The sequence below is a fragment of the Vespula vulgaris genome, chromosome 12, assembly GCF_905475345.1.
Source record: "Vespula vulgaris chromosome 12, iyVesVulg1.1, whole genome shotgun sequence".
NCBI classification, from domain to species: Eukaryota; Metazoa; Arthropoda; class Insecta; order Hymenoptera; family Vespidae; genus Vespula; species Vespula vulgaris.
Window position 1 is genome coordinate 3,327,373 of NC_066597.1, and position 22,750 is coordinate 3,350,122.

Consider the following 22,750-nt stretch of genomic DNA (forward strand, 5'->3'; position numbering starts at 1 on the left):
CTTATACTAGATATTATTGATATTAAATAGATGAAAAAAGTTTATATAAACTTATGCCTAAAAATGCTTTATTAAAAAGATATATGTTTTCAAAGATATGTGTGTGTGTGTTTTATGAAATCTTTAGTAATACAAACGAAATCATATAACGTAGAAATTAATAATGCAATACGTAAATGCGTAAATGCATACGTAATAATCTACGATTAATTTATTTTCCTGAAAGTTTCGATAAATAGCGCCAAATTCAAATATCCTGGTTAATTAATGTCGAACGATGAAAATCAAGTTTAGAAGCGTGCTAAATAAAACCGGTTTATATATTTTCTTTTTGTCTTTTTTTTTTTCGATCGTGCTCACTGCAAAACCGGTATTATTGTCATTGTTGTTGTTGTTGTGTTATCGTTATTATTAATTGAATATGTATCAAAGTAAATCGGGTTATCGCTCGCGCAAATGTTCAAAAAGAAATTTATAGACTCCTCGGTTACTAATGAGATGTATTTGCCAAAAGCAATTTTCATGAAGGAAGAAAAAGAAAGAATTAACGTGTGTGCGTGTGCGTCCGCGTGTAATTTGAACTAATTCGATCGAAATTGATCGAAATTGATCGATTACGTGTCCGGGGAAAAGGAAAGGAAAAAAGTTTCCTCGAGTCTCACGTTTTTATCATATGATATATATACATATTAATTTTTTTAATGATTATTTATTTGTATAGATCGTTAAATGAATTTCTGTGATAAGAATATATATATATATGTATATATATGTATATCTATATACACGTAAATAAATAACAAAGAGAAAAAATTAGTTCGTTAGATAGGTACAAATTTTCGCGATGAGAACCACTGTATTCATTCGCGAGCACGCTTTAAAGGAGATATACTCATATCTCTCAGTGTCTACTTAAGAACTTTGTAAGGTTAGGGAGAGTTGAAACGCTGGAAAGACGTATTCGGCTTCTCTCTCTTTCTCTCTCTTTCTCTTTTTTTTTCTTTCTTTCTTTCTTTCTTTCTCTCTTTCTCTCCTTCTCTCTCTTTCTCGTTGAACAGCACAGCAGTAGCAGCAGCAAGCAAGAAGAGAAGTGGCAACGACGCGGCCACTCTCTCACACGCACACATACACACAACGTCGCGTCGCGTAATAATATATCGTGTAAAGTGTTGGATGTGTGTATATATATATATTTTTCGATGGCAACGGAAAAAAGAAAGAGAGAGAGAGACAGAGTGAGAGAGAGTGGGAGGGAGGGAGGGAGGGAGAGAGGAGGCCACGCCATTGTCAAATCGACGATTGCCTTCGAGGTCATCGCAAGATTGGCCTCCGTGTCGACTGTTTTTTCTTTATTTTTCTTCTCTCTCTCTCTCTCTCTCTCTCTCTCTCTCTCTCTCTCTCTCTCTCTCTCTCTCTCTCTCCCTCCTTTATTTATTTATTTACTTATTTCGTGACTTTCAATTGCAACATTTACTCATATTTTTCTTGTTTCTTTTTCCCTTTGCTTGTATTTTTTCTCCGGGGATGCTAAAAGAGTCGATCGATAAAAAGAGAGAGAGAGAGAGAGAGAGAGAGAGAGAGAGAGAGAGAGAGAGAGAGAGAGAGAGAGAGAGAGAGAGAAATCTTTTCTAACCTCTTCTCGTGAAGTCTACGTTGGCCTAATTTTTTTAGTGCACCGGAAGAGAAGCGCGTTTCTATTTATAGGTTAGTTCCTACGAAATTCTACCTAAATCTTTTCGATAACATCGTTTATATAGGAGAGAAAATTTTATGTCGAACTTCGTGATGTCCAAATCACGTTTTCTGTGTGTGTTTTTTGAACGTTGCTATGTGTCTACATACATATGTATGAATACATCATACATATATACCAACGATAGCCATACGGTCTTCCCCCAATGTTCAGTGAAATTCGAACGAAAGCAACGCCATAACGACGCGCATGATTACACAAGCGACAAACGCAAGTTGCCTGCGTAAAGTAAGGAGAATTTTTATTTCTAACGAGGTAAGCTTTAATTATGTCAATCTTACGTGAAAGTAATGTCGGATCATAACTTTTTTTTTAATTGGATTTTGTAAAAAAGAAAAAGAAAAAAGAGAACAAAAAATCTTTCGCGATTAGAAAGAAATTTAGAGGACTATTCTTCGCACTATTTCTAACAATGTCGTCAGAGGTTCAAAAAGAGAAAAAAGAAAATGTCACTTTTTAGAAACTTTATTTACAATCATTATATTATATAATATAGTATGGGTGGGGAGGATAAACAATTTCCAAATGGATCGAAAATTCTTAAAACGAATGATCAAAAATTCCTAGACCATATTAAATATTATCGATTACTCTTTTTCGAGGTTTTTTAAGCTGATATATTTTCTTTCTTTCTTTCTTTCTCTTGAGATTGAAAAAAAAAAAGAAAGAAAGAAAAGATTCCAAATGATAGTAGATTAGAAATGTTACAATACGAAAAAATATCTCTTCCAAAGATTTTCAAATAAAAGTGTAAAATATGATTTTTAATATCACTCGGAAACTTTTGACCGGATCAAGAGAATATACTTCGTAATACTAACCGCACAAATCGAATATATACCGCACGTATGTACATATATACATATGTATTTCCATTTTGGATCCTCCGTCGTCGTTGGTCGTTACGAATAAGGAGTAAGCAGTGGTTCTCAAGCGACATATGTATATACATATCGGAAGCGATTTTAACTAACTAAACTAGTTTATCGAATTAACGGATAAAAAATGATATAATCGTGTTAAGTTTGACGGTACCTATGGACAGGAGAGCACCTGCCGGAAAGGGAGGGTTTTCCATTGTTCTTCGATGAGGACGACGAGGATGATGATGATAATGATGATGATGATGATGATGGTGGTGTGCTGGTGGTGGTGGTGGTATTGATGCTGGTAGTGGTAATATTGGTGGTGATGGTAGTAGTGGTGATGGTAATGGTGGTAGGGTGGTAGCGTATTCTTTTTTTGTGGAACTTCCTGTTCATTGTACGAGAGAAGAGCTACTATACATTGGAAAAAAGAAATATACTATAAGTACTCTTGTTTTGTTGGTGTGCTGTGTTATACTGCGTGTTGTTATTGCGCTTCTGATTTTGCCGACACAGGGAAAAGATATTCTCGTTTGATCCTTCCTTCCTTCTTTCCTTCTTTCTTTCTTCTTCTCTTAACCCCTCTCTCTCCCTTAACCCCACCATTCCACCCTCTACTTTTGTTCTCTCGCTCGAGAGAACAAACTGATCCCCGTTCGATGGTTCCTCTTCTACGCCATCATGGCGGATCGATATCCTTCCGTGTCGTTAGTATTATTATTATTTTTATCATTATTGTTATTATTGTTATCATCATCATTATCATCATATTGTCTCCTATAATATATTTATATAATGCAACTAATATTATTTCTTTATTTTTCTCTATTTTTTTTTTTTTTTTTTTATCTTTATCAAATCAGAATTGTGATTCTTCTCTCATGGACACGTTAAATCTTTAGATAGTTACTTAAATCATAATATATAATAATTGTTAGAGTATCATTGAATAAAGATACGATTTTGAAATTCTTTCAACATCGAAGAAAAAATTCTATGTAAATCGTGTGATCGGATAAAAAATACTAAATGAGTTAACAAACAGTTTTTTTTTCTTTTTCTGATAATGTCGTCAGTTTAAAAAATGTCATGTTTTAGAAACTTCATTTACAATTATTATGTGCATACAAAGGTGCGCCAAAGGTTTCTAAGTGGGGGCGTATACACACGCATATACATATCTTTTATAAAGTAAACGAAACCTCATCGCATTCTACATTATTATTATTATTATTATTATTATTATTATTATTTATTTTTCGAAAGAGAAACCCTGATCTTTGACTTCTTTCGTTTTCGTCTTCATCGTCATTAAACTTAACCCGACACAGCAAGTTTATTCTTACGCAGTTAAAATTCTAATCGCTTCTCAGGAAACTTTATGCCATCGTCGTGTAATATACATACATACGTGTATATACATATACGTATATATGCAGAGTATACGTACGTATATATGTGCGTATGTGCGTTAGATATCGGACATTTTACAAGCACGTTCTTGGAGTTCTTACATCCGGTTGTGTGGCATGATCTAAGGGATCATCTAAAACCGACAACGTTATAGTAATTATTTTTAGAGTCTTTTGTTTAAAACTTTGATACTCCTACATCTATTAGATACACACACACACATTTTTATATACGTGTGCGTTTAACGCGTAGTATATGTATGGGTTCGTTTAATGTTCAACGGGCTATGAAAAAGAATTACAACGTCAAAACGTTTACGGAAGTTTACTCTCGTTACTGTTGTCTACTACTGTTACTACTACACTACTACTACTCTACTACTACTACTACTACTGTTACCGCTACTACTATTACTACTATCACATACACACACAATTGTTTGATATTTTTCTCTGAAACAGGAAGACGTTTATAAAAGTTCGTCGCGTTACGTTAACTTTAGAAACGAACTTTCGTAGAAATCTGGCAGCGTTTAATAATCGTCAGTCTGCTGCTGACCGTTGAATCATCCTAATCGTTCTCCGACGATCTTCACTCTCCCCCTATCCTCTCTACCTCGCTCAAAAAGAAAGAAAAAAAAAAGGAACAGGAACGAACGACTCGACTCCGTGAAATTAACGAGCTACTACTTCGGAGGAATTACTTCTTCCGCCATCTTGATCCTCTTCTTCGGACCAATGATTCTTGATTTAAGACATATATATATATAATGTTCGAGGTTAAAAACAACATTTTTCAGATCTGATAAATGTTCTTATAATTTTTATTGATATATCTGTCAAGAGATTGTATTAATCCTTTTTCGAAGAATTTCGAAAGTTATCGTCGTCGTGTGCGTCATAGTTTTACAATTCGCAAAAGAAAATTGATCGAAATAGTCGTTCTAAAACGAAGAGAAAAGTACATTTTTAATCTGCTTATGAATTTTGTTTATCCACACGGTATTTGTTAGAAATCTAATTGACGAGTTATTAGAATTATTACTATTAGATCAAGAAGAATTATTAATTGGAACAATCTAATAACATGTATGTATGTAGTTACTGGATTCTAGTGATTCTAGTGGGAAGAAAAAGAAAGAAAGAAAAAGAAAAGAGAACGAAGGAGAACTTATTACAATGAAAACGATAAAAAATTTCTATTTAGCAACGTTCGTGAATATATCAGTCGAAATGGTAGTAGCATTGAAGAAAACGAAGAAAAGTAATTGTTCGTTAGAAATAAGGAAATCTGAGTATGAAAAAGAGAGATAGAGATAGAGAGAGAGAGAGAGAGAGAGAGAGAGAGAGAGAGAGAGAGAGAGAGAGAGAGAGAGAGAGAGAGAAAGAGAGAAAAATAGAACAATAAATACAAATCCGCATTTATCGCAACGCTCCGACATTTTTCTTTTATTTTCGACGAAAGAATATCAACAGAAAGAAAAAGAAAAAGACAATAACGGAGAACGACAGAAAACCAACGACGAAATTTCGACGACATTGTTGAACTCTCGCTAACCATCCACGTCGGTCTCTTCGCGTTGTCGTGTCGTTGTCGTTGTGTCGTCGTCGTTTTCGTCTTCTTCGTCGTCGTGTCGTCGTCGTCGGTTTCGTCGTCGGTTTCGTCGTCTTCTTTCTCCTCGTTTCTTTCTCTTCGTGGAAGAAGAAAATGCCGCCGTGGGTCTGTGGTTTCCGCTTGGCAACAGCGCAGCTGGCTTGTCCGTGTTGCTTCGCTGGGTCGAAGCGAGTCGGCGGTTCCGTGGTGGAGGTTGAAGAGAAGGCACTGTGTTACTGATGGAGTATGCTGATGTGCTCGTGTGGTAGTAACGTTGCTGGAGCTTTCGTATTAGTAGTAATAGTAGTAGTATGTAGTATGTAGTAGGTAATAGTTAGTAGTAGTAGTAGTAGTAGGTAATACGTAGTAGGTCGTAGTAAGTAGTAGTAGTAGTAGTAGTAGTGTAGTAGTAGTGTAGTAGTAGTAGTGGTGTGATGGTGGCTGGAGGAGGGCTCGGCACAGACGCCTAAGAAGGATGGGGACCCTTTGGGGCTTCGCCTCCTACTCCATTGCCGGATATCGAGAAACGTTCCGAGACTCTCGTTTACCTCTCGTAGGAGAAGCTAGAAGCATTAGAAGCAAACTTTCCCACACCAACTCATTCACTCACTCACTCACTCACTCTCCTAACCTTCCTTCGTGAGCTCTGGCTAATGTTCGATCGGTAAGAACTTCCGCGTTGCTTCGGCAAATTCAAAACTTTTCATTAATGAATACGACGTAAATGTAGAAAACGACGACGCCGACGACGACTACGACGACGACGACGACGACGATGATGATGATGATGATGATGATGATTATTATTATTGTTATTATTATTATTATTGTTATTGTTATTGTTACTATCAGGAGTAATAGATCGAGAAGAACAACGAAAAAAATAAAAAAAGGAAATCATAGTTCCTCCATCGTATCTTCATCGTCCAATGGTTCTATCCTCCCCCCTTTTGTTTTTCTCGTACTGCTAACTCTTCTCCCCTCCCCCTTCCGTACCAACATGGCGATCATTTTTCCCTCTCTCTCTCTCTTTCTCTTTTTTCTCTTTCCTCCTTCCCCTCCCTCAACGAGTTCGAATTCGGCAACGCCGCACCCATTCTCGAATCACGAAGTAGTTGTACACTGTGTGTATATCCGTGTACGTGTGTGTGTATCCGTATAGCTATAGTACTTGGAGTTTGAAAAAACTCAACAGGATTCTAATACGATATATTTTGTTTCTATTTAACGAGACGTAGAATGTTAACGACTGTTTATCCTATATTTCTCTTCTGTTTCTTTAAATTTCGTATAGTAAGTAAGTACATAGGTATATTAGTACGCATATACGAATGTAAATAAATAGGTATCAAAGTTTAACGTAGTTATGTGGAATTCTCGTGCGGAGGCCATCTTCTTTTTCTTCGTTCGTCTTCTTTATCATACGATCATTCTGGTCTTACGACGAGTATTCGTTTCGAATTAATCGATTGGTTCGAATTAATGATTTTTCTTCTCTTTTTCTTTTCTTTCATATATACATGTGTTTTGTCACATGTGTGTATGTATATATATATATTAGGTATATAACGATTCTACCAGGTTATTGCGTCGTTGCGCAACGGGCCTTAACCCTCGAAGCAGTTTGTTGTTCTCTCTATCTACCTCTCTATCTCGCTCTCTTTCTGCCTTGTAATAAAAGAACGAAGCGTACGATGACTCGTAGTTCTCTTCTTCTGTTTCGAGATTCCCTCCAGCTGCGAACTTAGCAACTCTGTCTTTACTTCTTGACGCCTTCCTCCTTTCATAAGACGTTAACGTCTTTCGTAATTATATCAATTTTACGATATATATCCTTGCTTAGACGGATCAAAGAAAACGTATGCGTGTATGTGTATGTAATAGTATTATAATAATAATATATAATATATGTATGTATATATATATATTTATGTTTTATATTTTACATTTAAATAATAATAATACAAAATTATACTCTTTGGATTATATAACATATATCATTGATATGTATACGTATATTATTTAATATTTATTCAATTGATTAATAAAGAAAACCCAATGGTATTTATTTAAATATAAAATATTTGCAAATTTTAACTTGTATCAATTAATCGAATCCAATAATATATTTAAATATCAAATATTAAAATTCTCAATATTAATCATAAACCAAGTCGAATATTTTATGTATATACATACATACATATACACACATATACATATATTTAAACGAACACTGATCTTTCAACAAAAATTTTGCAACTTCCACATGAGTTTCTTCTTACGCTCATACATAATACATACTTAATACATACAATATATACTCTTTCGTACAAAATCCTGTTACGAAAAAAAAAAAATAATAAAGAGAGAGAGAGAGAGAGAGAGAGAGAGAGACAGACAGAAAAAAAAGGAACGAACTTTGGCTTTGACTTCGTACGTACACACGAATCACTCCTTTTCCCATCAATTTTGTTAACCGAGCAAGTTAACGTGCGAGATTTTCGTGGACGATGTAATCGATGCTGGTTAACGAGCCGATAGAAAGTCCAACGTTGGCCCATAGAAAGAACCGGTTTCGATCTCTTAGCGTGGGCGTGTGATCGCCTCGGTAAATGCCTGACCCTTCTCTCTCTCTCTTTCTCTCTCTCTCTCTCTCTCTCTCTCTCTCTTTCTCTGTTTCTGTATCTTTTTCTGTCTCTCTCACCGTCTGTCTGCCAGTCTCATACATATATTAATTATTCAAGACATATTTATATACAGGCAATCCTCCTGTAACACGGTTTCGATATAAGACGGATAGAAAAATTATGAAATGTTGTACTATAACATGACGTTACGAGAAATAAGACGGTTTTTAATGTAACACATAAACATTGTTAAATATATAAATTATTGGATATACTTTGCTGTGTTAGATATATTATTCTGATCTGTTAGAAAAATTCAGGTGGAAAGTGCGAATTTTTTATTGACAACGATGTTATTTAATATGGCACAATTTTTAGATTGTATTAAATATTATATATATATATTAAATATAGTATGTTGAATAATATACTTTATTAAATATTGCATATATATATATTTTTTTTACATTATGTTATCACAGTACTGTGCTATAGAAGTCTCGTATATATTTTTAATATATTCGAGTCATAATTAATCATTTCATTTAACTATGTCAGATTTTACATTGAATGATATCTCATATTTCTATGGTTTTCAAGCACACAGATACGTGTTTAATACGGTTTATATGTTACATCAAGAAATTTGTATTAACTACGTTGTTTCTCGTAACATGATTTCTATCTGTAACACTTACGATCGAAACGTTCTTTTTTTCTTTTTTTTTTCTTTTCCCTTTTTTTTTTGTAACTTTTTCGTCTATATTATTTTTTCTTTTCCTTTTTTTTTTCTTTTTCCACTTGGCTTTAGAATCAATCGACCTCACATAGATCTCCCATTTTATTTCGCAAGATAACACAAGTTTAATATTTAAAAATGATTCATTAAAAATATTTGATATATATATATATATATATATATATATATATATATATCATCTATCGGTAAAATATCTGGCTATGTTAATTCGACTATGTAAGTACATACACATACATATTTGCCCACGCGCTCGATCACATTAACATGCGTGTTCTTGTAATATATTTGCATTTTTTGTTACTGATTCAAAAATCGAAAAACGATTGACATATCTATGGTGAAATTATGATTAATATTGTTTATTTTAAATTACGTATTACCGAATAGAATGTACGTGTATAACTATATCTACTTACTTTTACATACATTACATATGATATATATATGTGTGTGTGTGTATGTATGTATATGTTATATATGTACTTTGGCATATAATCTACGTGTTCGTTTTTCTTGTAGACCTCACAAAAGCGGGTAAATGAATTGTGCAATGCACGTACCGAGCTACCAGTTTGTTTTACGCTGAGTTTCCTTTGGTACATATACGTACATACATACATATGTATATACGTATCGATAATAAGTATATATCTATATACGTACGGATGTATGTTTGCGTCTATGTAAGTATGGAAACCATTCGCAAATATTTTTACAATTCTCACGAAGAAGGACCTTTCTCTCTCTCTCTCTTTTTTTTTCTTTCGTCATTTTATATTTACAATTGACGTCATCGTCAAAATATCTTCATTACATTTTTGTATAAGTAGATGATGATGACGACGACGACGACGATGATGATAATGATGATGATGATGATGATAACAAGGACGACGAGGACTTACTCGTGTCTCGAAAATTCTCTCGATTAATTTTGACGAAAATATTTTAGACTAGGAAAGGTAGGAAAGAAGGAAGGAAGAGTAGAGAAAGGCCCTTAAAGCAAATAATAGTATTATCGTTGTTATTATTATGGTCTCGCGTTTATGGGAGCTTGTAACATTATATTTAGACGTATTGTGTTACAACACAAATGTGATCGGCCAAGCGTATCCGTGTACTGCGTAAGATCGGGTTAGTTATCGATCATAGTATACCATTCGAATCTAATAATATCTACTTTCTAGTTAATCATTCTGTTGGCTACTGTCGACGCGTCGACATCGATTTGTACTTTTATATGTATCTACATGTGTTCTTATATGTAGATGTGTATATGTGTGCGTGCATCTGTGTGCACATGTGTATATGTGCATGACAATAGATATTTAATAATAATAGAAAATAATACAATTCCATCGATTGTATTATCTTTTATTAGATAAAAAATAGTATTTGAAAAAAAAAGACAATAATGTATAATTTAAATATATAATAATAATAATAATAATAATAATAATAATAACAACAACAACAACAACAACAATAGTAATCAATTTATTGAAACAATCATATCTGTTCGTAGTTAGAAAATTGAATTATTATCACAGTATAATATAGTAATCGTATCTGAAAAAGAAAGAAACTATAATATAAATACGCTGTAATAACGATAATAATAGATCGATAGATGCTAGTCGATTATAAATATTATTATAATAATTATTCGAAATAACTCGTTTGAACTCGTACGACGAAATTTTGCCATACTTGTTTTCCAAAAAAAAAAGAAAAATAAAAAAATAAAAAAAGAGATAGATTGAGATCTATGGATCTTCTTCGCACGCTTATTCGCAAAGCCGATTAATTCAAATGTCGTGTCCTGAAGTATTAAAAAGTCGATCGAACGTGACTCATTCGGTGTTCTCTCTCTCTCTCTCTCTATCTCTCTCTCTCTCTCTCTATCTATCTATCTCTCTCTCTCTCTCTCTATTTCTCTCTCCCTCTCTGTCTCGAATCGACAAAGTACTTCTAACGGCATTAAACAGATTTATTACCTAACGTACGAGAACTGGGATCGGCGGCGAACTTGCGTGGCCGTTCGCGCACCGTGAGAAAGGATTGTCGGATGGTTTCGATAAAAGTGACGAAAAAAGAATTTCAATTAGGTATACTCTGTCCCGTTTTATGAAATTTTTCTCTTTCTCTATTTTCCTTTTTCTCCTTATCCAACATTCAAGGCGTGGTCTTTGATAAATTTATAATAGTAATGTAATTTTTAATTTAATCCGATATACATATGTGTATATACGTAAAATACAATTTTAATTAGGATTTATCCAATTTGTTATTATGAGTATACACATAAGTGAAATTAGATCTGTAAAATATATATGTATGTATTGTAGTACAGCGTTTATAGTCGGCATTTGATAAAAAAATTTCTGAAAGGTTATCACTTTTTTTATTTATCATCATCATCATTATTATTATTATTATTATTATTATTATTAGGTATTATTGATCTATTAAAAAAATAATTCTCTAAAAAATTATTCATCTTGAAATAAGCATGAAAATATTTCGATCGCTATATATGTATAGTGGATATTTTTTTATAGGACACTGTTATATCCGATCATTTGGCACACACACACACACACACACACACACACACACACACACACACACACACACACACACACACACACACACACACACACAGAAAGATAAGTAATAATGAGACGCATTTAATGTTTGTACGGACATCATCGTGTGACACGTGTGCCCGGTTAACTTGGTCGATCATATTAGAAAGATCTGTTTCGTCGCAATCGCTTCGTGGCACCATTTTAAAGCCGAGAGATCATTAGGAGTGGCTATGTTGTTTATCTAAACGTTTATCTATCGGTCTCGGTACCCTCCATCGCCCCCCTACAAGATGGTTACTTTGAAAATATATGTATATTCTTCTATATGTACACACATACATATATACATACATACATACTTACATACATATACATATATATACATATGTGCATAGATATATACATTATACATATATATACATACATATGATGTAGTTACGATGACGTTCAAACCAATTTGTTGAACGTCGATGAAAATGGCGTCGTTCGTTCGCTCTACTTCTCTGCTTTTATCGACTTTCGAAGTTTCCAATCGATGCCAACTCTTCCTGCCGAATAGAATTCCTCTCTCTCTCTCTCTCTCTCTCTCCCTCTCCTCCTTTCTTTCTCGGTCTCTCTTTTCCTCTATCTCTCTCTCTCTCTTTCTACTTTTCACACGTGTGCGGATTTCATACAGCAAACTCGATAAATTCGGAACGATTTAAAGAAGTTTCTCGTTCCTTTCTTCCCTTCTCTTTCTTTTTATTTCTTTTCTTTTTTTTTTATCCTTTTTCCCTTTCGATCTCTCAGTCGTCCATCTTTCTTTTTTATATTTACTTACGTCGTATAGAAAAATCGCGGGAAAATCAAATCCCGAAGTATCATCATTCGTTCGCTTCATATCGTTTAACTTTCTAACGCAAATCCTCTCTTATCTCAGTTATTATCAACCAATAGATAAGATCTAAATGAGTGCAATCAAAAATATATAACTCGTACGAGATAAAAGTAAATACAAAAAAAAAAGAAAGAGAAAAAGAATTTTTTTTTTTTTAAAACAATGCTCTTCGAAATGCTTCTTGCGATGCCATAGGTCGTACATTTTGCGAGTATTTTGGGGGTATATACGTACATATATAACGACTAACTTTGTCCTATGACCGAATGAAATTCGCAACGTCGCGAAACTCGGCAACGTCGCGGCACCGTATAAAATGTCGACAAACGCGGATAAGTGGGACTCGGTTAATGGCGGTCGAGCCTCGTGGAAGTCCCGTTTCCATCACGTACAACGACCCTGCGTCGCGATCTTTCGGAATACGTATCCTTCTTCTTCTTCTTCTTCTTCGCTAGACGATAAGCTTTCTATATACTATATATAGGTATAAATAGATATATATATATACACACACACATTTGTATATGTATATGTATCTTACATTCAATTAATTTTATCATTCCAATATCGTTGAAAATCAAAATGCATTTCTTAACAATAACCGGTTATGTACTTTGAAAATGTCATTGAAAATTACTCGAGATAATACTCCTTATCTACAGTCTATCGACCGAGTATCATTTTTATTACTTTATCGGTATTATCAAGCAGGAAAGTTATGCGTATACATACATTCGTATATACATACATATATATAAATATACTTTGTTCTCTTAAAACCATTTAACGCCGTAATGATAAAGCTTTTAATAATTCGCCAAGATTCAACGTCGTCTCGTATACAATTTTTCCTTCTTAATCTTATTTACCTTTCCTCCTCTTTTTTTTTTTTCTTTTGTTCTTTAATAATAAAAAGAAAAAGGAGAAAGAGGTCAGAAAATTTGAAGGAAAGATCGAAGTTAGTAAGAGTACATGTACGAAGCTTTTTGCAAAAGGAAATGCGATAAAAGAGATTCCTTTGACCTCGGTGGTACGACCTCATTTCGCTAGAACGCACGTACACGTACGTATATATATATATACACATCACACAATATATATATATATGTATATATACATACATACATACGTATACTGTTCATCTTGTGCCGAGACGACCTCGTTTCGCGTGTTTTTCTCGCTTCTCGCTCGCTCGCGAAAGAAAAAAAAAAGAAGAGGCAGAAAGACAATTTTCCCTCGGTCGTGAAAGAATTGTTAGTGGTGGGGGTAAAGGTAGCAATGGAAGGAGGTAACAGGTGGCGCACTCTACGGAAAATTTGGAAGCTTTTTAAATTCGTTTGGCGCGAACGAAAGTCATCGAAACGAATGCTGCGTATCGAAACACTTTTCTCTTGGATTTTTATTTTTTCATTTCTTTTTTTTCCCTTTTCATCCACGTTCCTTTTTTTTTCCTTTTTTTTCCTTTTTTGTTTTTTTCGTTATATATACACGTAAATGTTTTTATTGCTTTTATTTGTTGGGACTATTATTTTTTTATTCTGACAAAAAGTAAATGATTATTAACGTTTTATTGAGATGCACATGACACGTGCTTTACTATTTTCTTTTATCAGGAAAACTATTACTGTTCGAGATAGAATTATTATTATTATCATTATTTCTTTTTTATTTCTTACACCGAGCAATGTCGGACTTACGTATATCTTGAATTTTGATACGATAATAAGTTATTATTTGTTTAAAAAAAAAAAGAAGCATCGATGCAAACTATCTTGCGCAATATTATCGGAATAATATATTTGTAATGCAAAATATCCGACGACAAGGACGACGTAAGATAGTTTATAAATAAGATTAAAAAAGAAGAAGAGAAAAACCAAGAGATTGTGTCACGTTGTTATTTTTGAGTTGGGAAGGGAAAAAGAGAGAAAAGAAAAAGGAAAAAGAAAGAGAACAAAAAGAAAAAGAAAAAGAAAGAAAGAAAAAAAAGAGCGAAATTGTTGAAAATTGTCGAGTTTTCTGCAGTCTGGGAAGTATTCGACGGTGATGATCTCCGAGTAATATGAACAAAGAGAGAGAAAGGAAGAGAGAGAGAAGGGCAAAGTTACCGTCCACTTTTAGAACGGGACAAGCTGATCGAAAGGACACGAGGATCGTGTTGGGTCACGCGATTATCCGGCACGATGATTTTATTTTCGAAGAAGCTTCTCTTTTCTCTCTTTTTCTCTTTAACCATTCTCACCACTAACATCAGCACACAACAACCACAACCATTACAACGCAACCATCGTTCCGAGTAATAAAGATCATCGTGACGTTCATCGATCCTCGACTTTGTTCAACGAAAAGCCACTGAAAGTACAGTCGACTTTCCTCAATTCTTTTTTCAACACATGTCTATATATATATATATATATGTATTGCGTTTGTTGTGTGTATGTGTGTGCACGCGGTCGTGTTCTAAGCGCAAGCTTTTGACCTACATATCCTTTTACACATTATAGATATACACATGTATGTATGTATGTATGTATGTATGTATGTATGTATGTATGTACATACGTATGATATATATGTAGCATGATGATTTTCGAAATGTTGGAAATATCTTATCAGCCGTAATAATTATCGTTGTAAAAGTAAAAGAAGAAATTGAGCCTTTACATAATTTCGATACGACGGTGAAAGTTATATGAGATTAAATGCTCTTTTATTTTTCTTTTAATTTATTTTTTGTTTTCTTCTTCTAGTCATTTCGTCTTTCAAACATATCCTCGCCGGTTGTTATCGTACTTTTGTCGAACCTTAATCTTTTCGTTTATTGAAAAGTTATAAAATCGATTTACATTTCTTATCGATCATTTGATATAATCATCTTTGTGAAAGAAAAAGAAGGAAAGAGAGTAAATAAATGATTGTTTTGTTAATCTTTCGATACGACAATAATACGAGTCAGGTGAAGAATTAATTTCCTTTCTTTTTTTTTCTTTTCTTTCTTTCTATCTCTTTTTTTTTCTCCATAAATATTGCTCACAAATTCGTCGTTGGTCTGATTCACATTTCTTTCTTTGTCCTTTTATTTTTTAATTTTTCTTTTCGTCTGTTAAGAAAAAATAAAAAGAAAAGAGAATGAAATAACGTATTAATAAATATTTTTATAATAAATGATGCGTGATTACGACATTACATTCGAATTGATTAAGGAGGACGATTAAAGTAAGGAAATGTAATTGATTTTGCAAAGAAACAAGGACTCGTATGAGATATGTATAATATGAGAATGCGTTGTCTCGAGTTGAGAAGTAAGTAAGTAAGGAAGAAAGAAAGAAAGAAAGAAAGGAAGGAAGGAATGAACGAAGTAGAAGGCCAGAAACATAAGTGGGAGTTTCTACTACGTGCCAAGCGGCATGAACTTCTCGTTTCTCGAGATTTCTTCGTATTTATACGGTTAGATGCAACGCGATCTCGAAAAATATTTACCAGTTCCACTATCAGAAATGATATAAGGCTTTGTTATTTTCACTAATGTGATTTTAGATAACGATCTTTTTGTTGTGCCGTCTTTTCGATGCTTCCTTTTTTTTTTTTCATTTCTTCTTTTTCGTTTCTCTTAAGTCTTCGAAGAAGGAGATAGATCGTTTCGAACGATTCGTTTTATTATTAAAAACGTTCGTTTATTTATTTCTTTATTTTTTAATTTATTTTATCGGAAAATTAAATATTGAAAAGGTATATATATAGTTTGTTTATTGTAAATTATGAATTTTGTTCATCGATATTATCATAAAATGAAATATTAAAGAATTCTATTAATTTCGTTCGTTATTTTATCGTAGAATGAAATATCGAAGAAATACGATAATGTGACATCACTAGTAGATAATTAAATAGTATGATATACGAAGCCCTCATTATATTTTTGATTTATTTATCATAAATTATTATTATTTATATTTACGTTTAACTCCCTTATCGTAAATTATAATATCAAGAGACATACGATTGTACGACGTTACAGTAGTAGATAAATTAATTAGTACGATACTGATGTTCGATTATTTTCGATTCATTTATCCCGAATTATTATTATCATTGTTATTTCATTTTTTTTTTCGTTTATCTCGTCTTAAAGGGGAAAAACAAATATATATATATAGTACGAAAAAGTAAACAATTATATAACGTTATTGTGACTTTGCTTGATTCTTTATTAATCGTTACGTGATAAATTAAATATTTTTTGGAAATTTTTAATCACAAAAAATTTCATTTATAACTATATCGTATTGTATTAACAAAAAAAAAAAAAAAAAGAAAAGAAAAGAGAAAAACAAAAAGCAATTCATTCGTATGTCGTACAATTTTCAAACATACATACATACATACATACATATATATAAAAAGAAATTCACCCGTACATCGTAAAATTTATAATATAAAAAAAGAAAAAAAAAGGGAAAAGAGAACTTTATATACGTCGTAAGATTTGTACGAAAAAAAAAAGTGATGCGAGCGAGAAGCGAAGAGGTGCGGAAAATGAAGGAAAAGTAAAGAAAAGAAAAAAGTGAAGGAAACGAAAGAAAAAGAAAAAAAAAAAAGAAAAGGAAAGAAAAGAAAAGAGGAAATATTATTTTCTCTATTTTCTCTGTAACAACGCGTTCAATGAAAGTCGGTCAATTTTTCTTTTTTGTCCCGCATGTATCATCAATCGAGCGAATGCGTCCCCAAGCGTCACGAAACGTTGCACACGCGGAACGACCGCGTCCCCTCAGGATATGCGTGTGCACGCACGCATGCACACACGAATTCGTCATGTGGAATATATTGCGTTACTTAAAAAGGGGGAGAAAGAAAGAGAGATAGAGATAGGGAGTAATAGAGAGAGAGAGAGAGAGAGAGAGAGAGAAGGGTAAAAGGAAAGGGGAGGAACCAGCTGTCTCTGCACTCGTGCTTTTTTTTTGTTTAATTCTTTTTTTCCTTCTCCCTCCCTTCTTCCTTTCCCCTCTTCTCTTCTCCCTCCTCTCTCTTTCTCACTCTTTCTGTTTTTTTCTCTTTTTCTCCCCTCTACCGACATCCTGTGTCTCGCCACTGTTTCGAGTCGATCTATCAAGCTTCTCCCTTTGCATACCCTTTTATCCCTTTTATTAACAATAAAAAGGCTCTCTATAGGTCTGTCGCGAGCAATTTTTTAATAATAATAATAAATTTTGTAAGGGAGAAAGTTTACGTATAAGAGATAAGATAAGAGATTTTTTTTATATATTGAATCGAGTCAAACTAAAGAGATTTAATCTAGTATTATTCAGTGTAATAATGTTAAATATAATTAGGTATATGTAAAATTAAATAGTCTTGAGAATAATGTTAGAGTTATATCAGAAATATAATACAATTATGAAAAAAAAAATATATATATATATACATATATATACACGAGGTGATATTAAATGAAATAAATAATATACAGTATATAAAATAATAATCATGATAATAATAATAATATTAATAATAATGTTAATTATCGTAAAAATTAGGATGAGAATAGAAATGAACGTACTTTCTTTTTCGTACACCACAGAGAAAGACATACATATCACATACATACTTGTCGTTTGTTTTATCTTTCTCTTTCTTTCCTTGTTCATATTTTTCGCGATAATTTGAAGGTCGAAAGACATGAACGAGGAAGGAAATGATTTGAAAGTCTCTCTTTCTCTCTCCTTCTTTTTCTTTCCTTTTCTTTTCTCGTCAGGCCTTCGCAAAGTTAACTTTACGAATCGTGTAAACTTCTCGATCGACGAATCGGAATTTGTCGCTATGTTGAAACGACAGTGTAGTGGTCTACCAACTTTTATTGAGGTTTACAAACGTAATCGTTTGCAGGAGTGTACTCACTGACTACGAATATCGTAGTCATAAAGCGATCGTAAAGTTTGCTTTAATGTTGTTTGCGAGGAAAGCAAACGATTCCTTAATTTTTTTCCTCTTTTTTTCTTTTCCACGAGTTTTTTCCTTTTTCTTTTATCCTTATCATCATCATTGTTATTATTCAAGGATTATTTATTAAAGGAAAAAGAAAAAAAGAAACAATTAAAAGATTACGGAGTCTTTCAGGATTCTTCACTTTTGTTTTTCTCTTTATTATCTTTCCCTTTCTTCCTTCTTTATAATTACTTTCGATCAGGCCGTGTAACATTTTTTTTTTTTTTTTTTTTTTATATATAAATTTTATATATACAACATTCCTTTTTCCTTCTTTCTCTCTTTCTTTCCTTTTCTTCTTCTTTCTCTCTCTCTCTCTCTCTCTCTCTCTCTCTTATTTCTATAATTATTTTCGATTAGATTTGTGATATGGAGATATGTTTTATACAATAACTTTCTTTCCTTTTTAGTAATTATTTTTGATCGATATCAAGGATCGATTTCAAAGTGTAATGGATAATATAATTTGGGTAAAAAGAGTGAAAGAGAGAGAGAGAGAGATAAAGAGAGAGTTACAGAGAGAAAGAAAGAGAGAGAAAGAGAGTGAGGGAGAGAGTGAGAGAGTGTGTGTCTGTGAGAAAGAGAGAGAGTGAGATAGAGAGAGAGAGAGAGACAGAGAAAGAGAGAAAGAGAGAAACAACGACTGGTACCCATTAACAAATACAACATCTGGCCCTTGCCAGCTGCCGTCCTCCAATAAAAGCCGAAACGGCAATCGAGAGTTGCACGAGAAATTCACTCGGTAAATTTCGTCCTATTCGTTCGCATAACTTTTATGTACCTACCTGTCTGTATTCCCTCCCCCTCCTTGCTTATATTATTTGCTTTTTTCGATTAATTTTTCTCATAGATGTATATATCATTCACGATTAAATTTTCTTCTTCTCTCTATGTATTTCATCTTCTCTCTTTCTCTCTCTCTCTCTCTTTTTTATTTATTTATTTTCTTTTTTTTTTTATTCACACTTTTCGAGACAAATTGGTGGAGATTTTGAGAGCAATGAATTATATCGTTGCCATTGGAATTCGGATTGGATCGGATCGGATCGCAAAAGTATCATTGTCATCGTCTTTTTATTTTTATTCTTATTTTTTGTCAACTTTTTTTTTTATATCCTTTCTCTTCTTTTCTTTTCTTTTTTAATATTGAGAACATACCTCGCTTGCATATATATTATATATATAGGCTTGTGTATGTTGTGTATGTATTATGTGTATGTCTGTGTGTGCGAGTATGCGACATACGCGATCTCTCCTAAACCGGTTACCGTGAAATAGGAGCAGACAGGGAGGAGAAGTCGAGTAATCCGGTAAGCTGTGGTAAATCATGACGAATATTAACACCTTCTCTGCGTTGGAGAGATGCACTTACTATTGTACGTGAGAGAGAGAGAAAGAGAAAGAGAAAGAGAGAGAGAGAGAGAGAGAGAGCAGCAGCAGCACCAACAGGAACAACTTTCTCGTTCAATCATTTTTATTGATTTTTTTTTTTTTAGATAAAAAAGCAAAAAGAAAAAAAAAGTCGAAAAGGAAAGCACGACGCGTACATCGAATATCAAATTTTACGAGACACAAGTTTTCTATATTGTATTTTTTCGATATTATTCTATCTATTCGATAATAATTATTAGACGTATAATGTTATACGTACGTATGTTTAATTGAATTTTATAAAGGACGAGTTAAAAGTTTCAGTAAAAATTTGAAAGAATGATCGAACTTTTTTTTTCTCTGTCTTTCTCTCTCTCTCTCTCTCTCTCAAAATATTCATATTCATGTGGAAATTTGTTAAATAGTCCGTCGGGGTTAAATTATTAAAAAGAAAAGAATAAATGAAATGAATTTTTTAAACAATTTTTGTTTTAAAGGAATATTTTTTTTTATTCGGTTTCGTATCGTTTTGGAGTCACATTCGTTTATTAATATTTATGTTTTGTATCGATCGATTTATTTATATATTTATTTATTAAACGAAGATATTAAAAATGTCGTATATTAATTAAAACCGTAAAAACATTTCGATAAACTTGATAACGATGATGATGATGATGATGATGATGATAGAAATTTTATCGAACGCAAAAGAGAGGAGAAAAAGGGTTTCTCGAAAATTTCTACATAATAAATATAATACTGTATATAATTACTTACCTACATGAAGATTCCAATCGCGCAATAATAAGAAGTATAATAAGAAAGATAGATGTATAAATAAGAATAATAAGGGGATATAATGTTCACATATTCGACGAGTACGAGAAAGATAGTGAGATATTAAGAAACGTAGAAAAAAAAGATATAGAACGAGACAAACAAGTACGATTACTCAAGATAAAAAAAGAGAGAGAAAGAGAGAGAGAGAGAGAGAGAGAGAGAGAGGGGTGGTGGTGTAGGGGGTGAGAAAGAAAGAGAAAAAATACGGAACAAAAATAGACAATAAAACAACAACAACAACGGTAATAATAAAAATTACGCCATTCATAAACTTTCTACCGGGTGTGCCAAGAGTTCTTAAGCGGGCCAAAAATGTCTAGATGATTTTAAAAGTCGATTACTCTTTTTCGAAACTTTTTGAGATTACAATTTTGTTATTCTTGTTATTTTTTTTCTTCTTCTTTTTTTTTCTTTCTTTCGTATTGCGAAACTACGAGTCTAAAAGATCTTTAAAAGGATTAAGTAATTGATTTTTAATATCAATTTTGACCGACCCTATACAAGTTTACGACATTATCTCGTAGTATTTCATACATTCTCTTTCTCCTTTTTCTCTTCTTCTATTTTTAGATAAAACTCGCTTTAGTAATTTATCGTCGATCGTAAAACTTCGACGTATCATCCCGCCTATTTGGGCGTCGGCGAAACTGGATTTCACGGTATTGGTTAGAGAACACGTTAGAAATTTGTTCCAAGTTCTGTTACGAAATTCTTTTTTTGTTTTCTTCTTAACGTTCGCATTTACCGTAATTAATCGTAATTAAAAAAAAATAAAAAAAAAACAAAAAAAAAGAGAGAGAAAAAAATGTTCGTTAAAAGTATTCTAGGAATAAATTAAAATTTGTTCGAACGTTATTCGAAACAATGCATCGAAGGTTGCTATGTACGTGGACGGGACATTTTCTATCTCTCTCCATCTCTCTCTTTCTCCCTGTCTCTGTATCTCTCTCTCTCTCTCTCTCTCTCTCTCTCTCTTTCTCTCTTTTTCTTTTCGTTGGCATCGAGGGTCCATCGTTGGCGAAACGTGACAGGAGGGAGCGTTCGCGCGATACCTAATCGATAAATACTAAACAACGAAGGAGGGTCGACGCGTACCGTTTCTACGTGGGAACAAAACTCTCATATAATTTTTTCATACACTATCTCTCTCTTTCTATGTCTCTCTCTCTCTCTCTCTCACTCTATAATATAAGTATAATTTTATACACGCGCATACGTATGCACACATGATGGATGCTTCCCAATAATTTAATTTTTTTTGTTCTTTTTTTTCCTTTTTCCTTTTTGTTTCATCACAATTTCAATTAATACGAATTTGACTTTTATCATTGTCCGTACGATCAATATTTTTTACTATGTTATTATATTTTTTAATATGGCGTCGCTTAACAATTTGTCGTTGAGTATCCACTTAGCCAATTTCTACTTATGGTTTGATGTATAGCTATTAGATGTAGGATGTATATATACTATTATATACTATTAGATACAAGGACGGCAGAATGATCGTAGATCTGCCAGAAATTTTTTGCCAGTTGATTTTTAAGAACCTTTTCTTTCTTTCTTTTTTTTTTTTGTGACTTTTTAAGGCTAATTGTTTTCTTTTCTTTTTTCTTTCTTTTTTTCAGATTGTAGAATAAAGTGACGAGCCCAAAACTAATATGAAAGTAGCAAGCATAATTAAATAGATTACAAAGTTTCGAGATAGAGTAATTAAATTTTTGTTATCGCTTGAAAACTTTTGGTCCATCGTGTATAAGTTTTATTTTATACGTATAAATGTCTTTCTTTTTCTTTTTTTTTTCTTCTTATTTTTACATGTTTAACAAAACGTTTAATTCATTACATTAAGTTTCTATTTACGAAATTTCTATGTAATACAGTATAATTACATTAATACAAGTTCTCGATATTACATAAAATTTTTTTTTTTTATTTTTTTGTTACAAATCGAATCCATGAATTAACTATAGTAAAAATGTCGTCGACATTATGTGCGCCTACGTTATATTATTAAGATGCAACCTTTCTTCTTCCCACGTTAAAAATAGCATTACGCGAGTGTTGAATA

The 22,750-nt window shown here is 32.7% G+C and overlaps 1 protein-coding gene across 4 annotated transcripts in view; it reads left to right on the top strand.

Moving 5' to 3' along the window:
* The window catches only part of LOC127068240 (inositol-pentakisphosphate 2-kinase), a 138,146-nt gene that overhangs the window by 2,825 nt on the left and 112,571 nt on the right, over positions 1 to 22,750 (top strand). The window contains exon 1 of one of the 4 annotated variants that reach the window (XM_051004148.1): positions 1,577 to 2,008. The exons of the other annotated variants lie outside the window; for them this stretch is intronic. The gene's annotated coding sequence lies outside the window, so the exon portion shown is untranslated. Of the gene's footprint in view, positions 1 to 1,576; positions 2,009 to 22,750 lie in introns of those variants that run through there. 4 annotated transcript variants of the gene reach the window in all.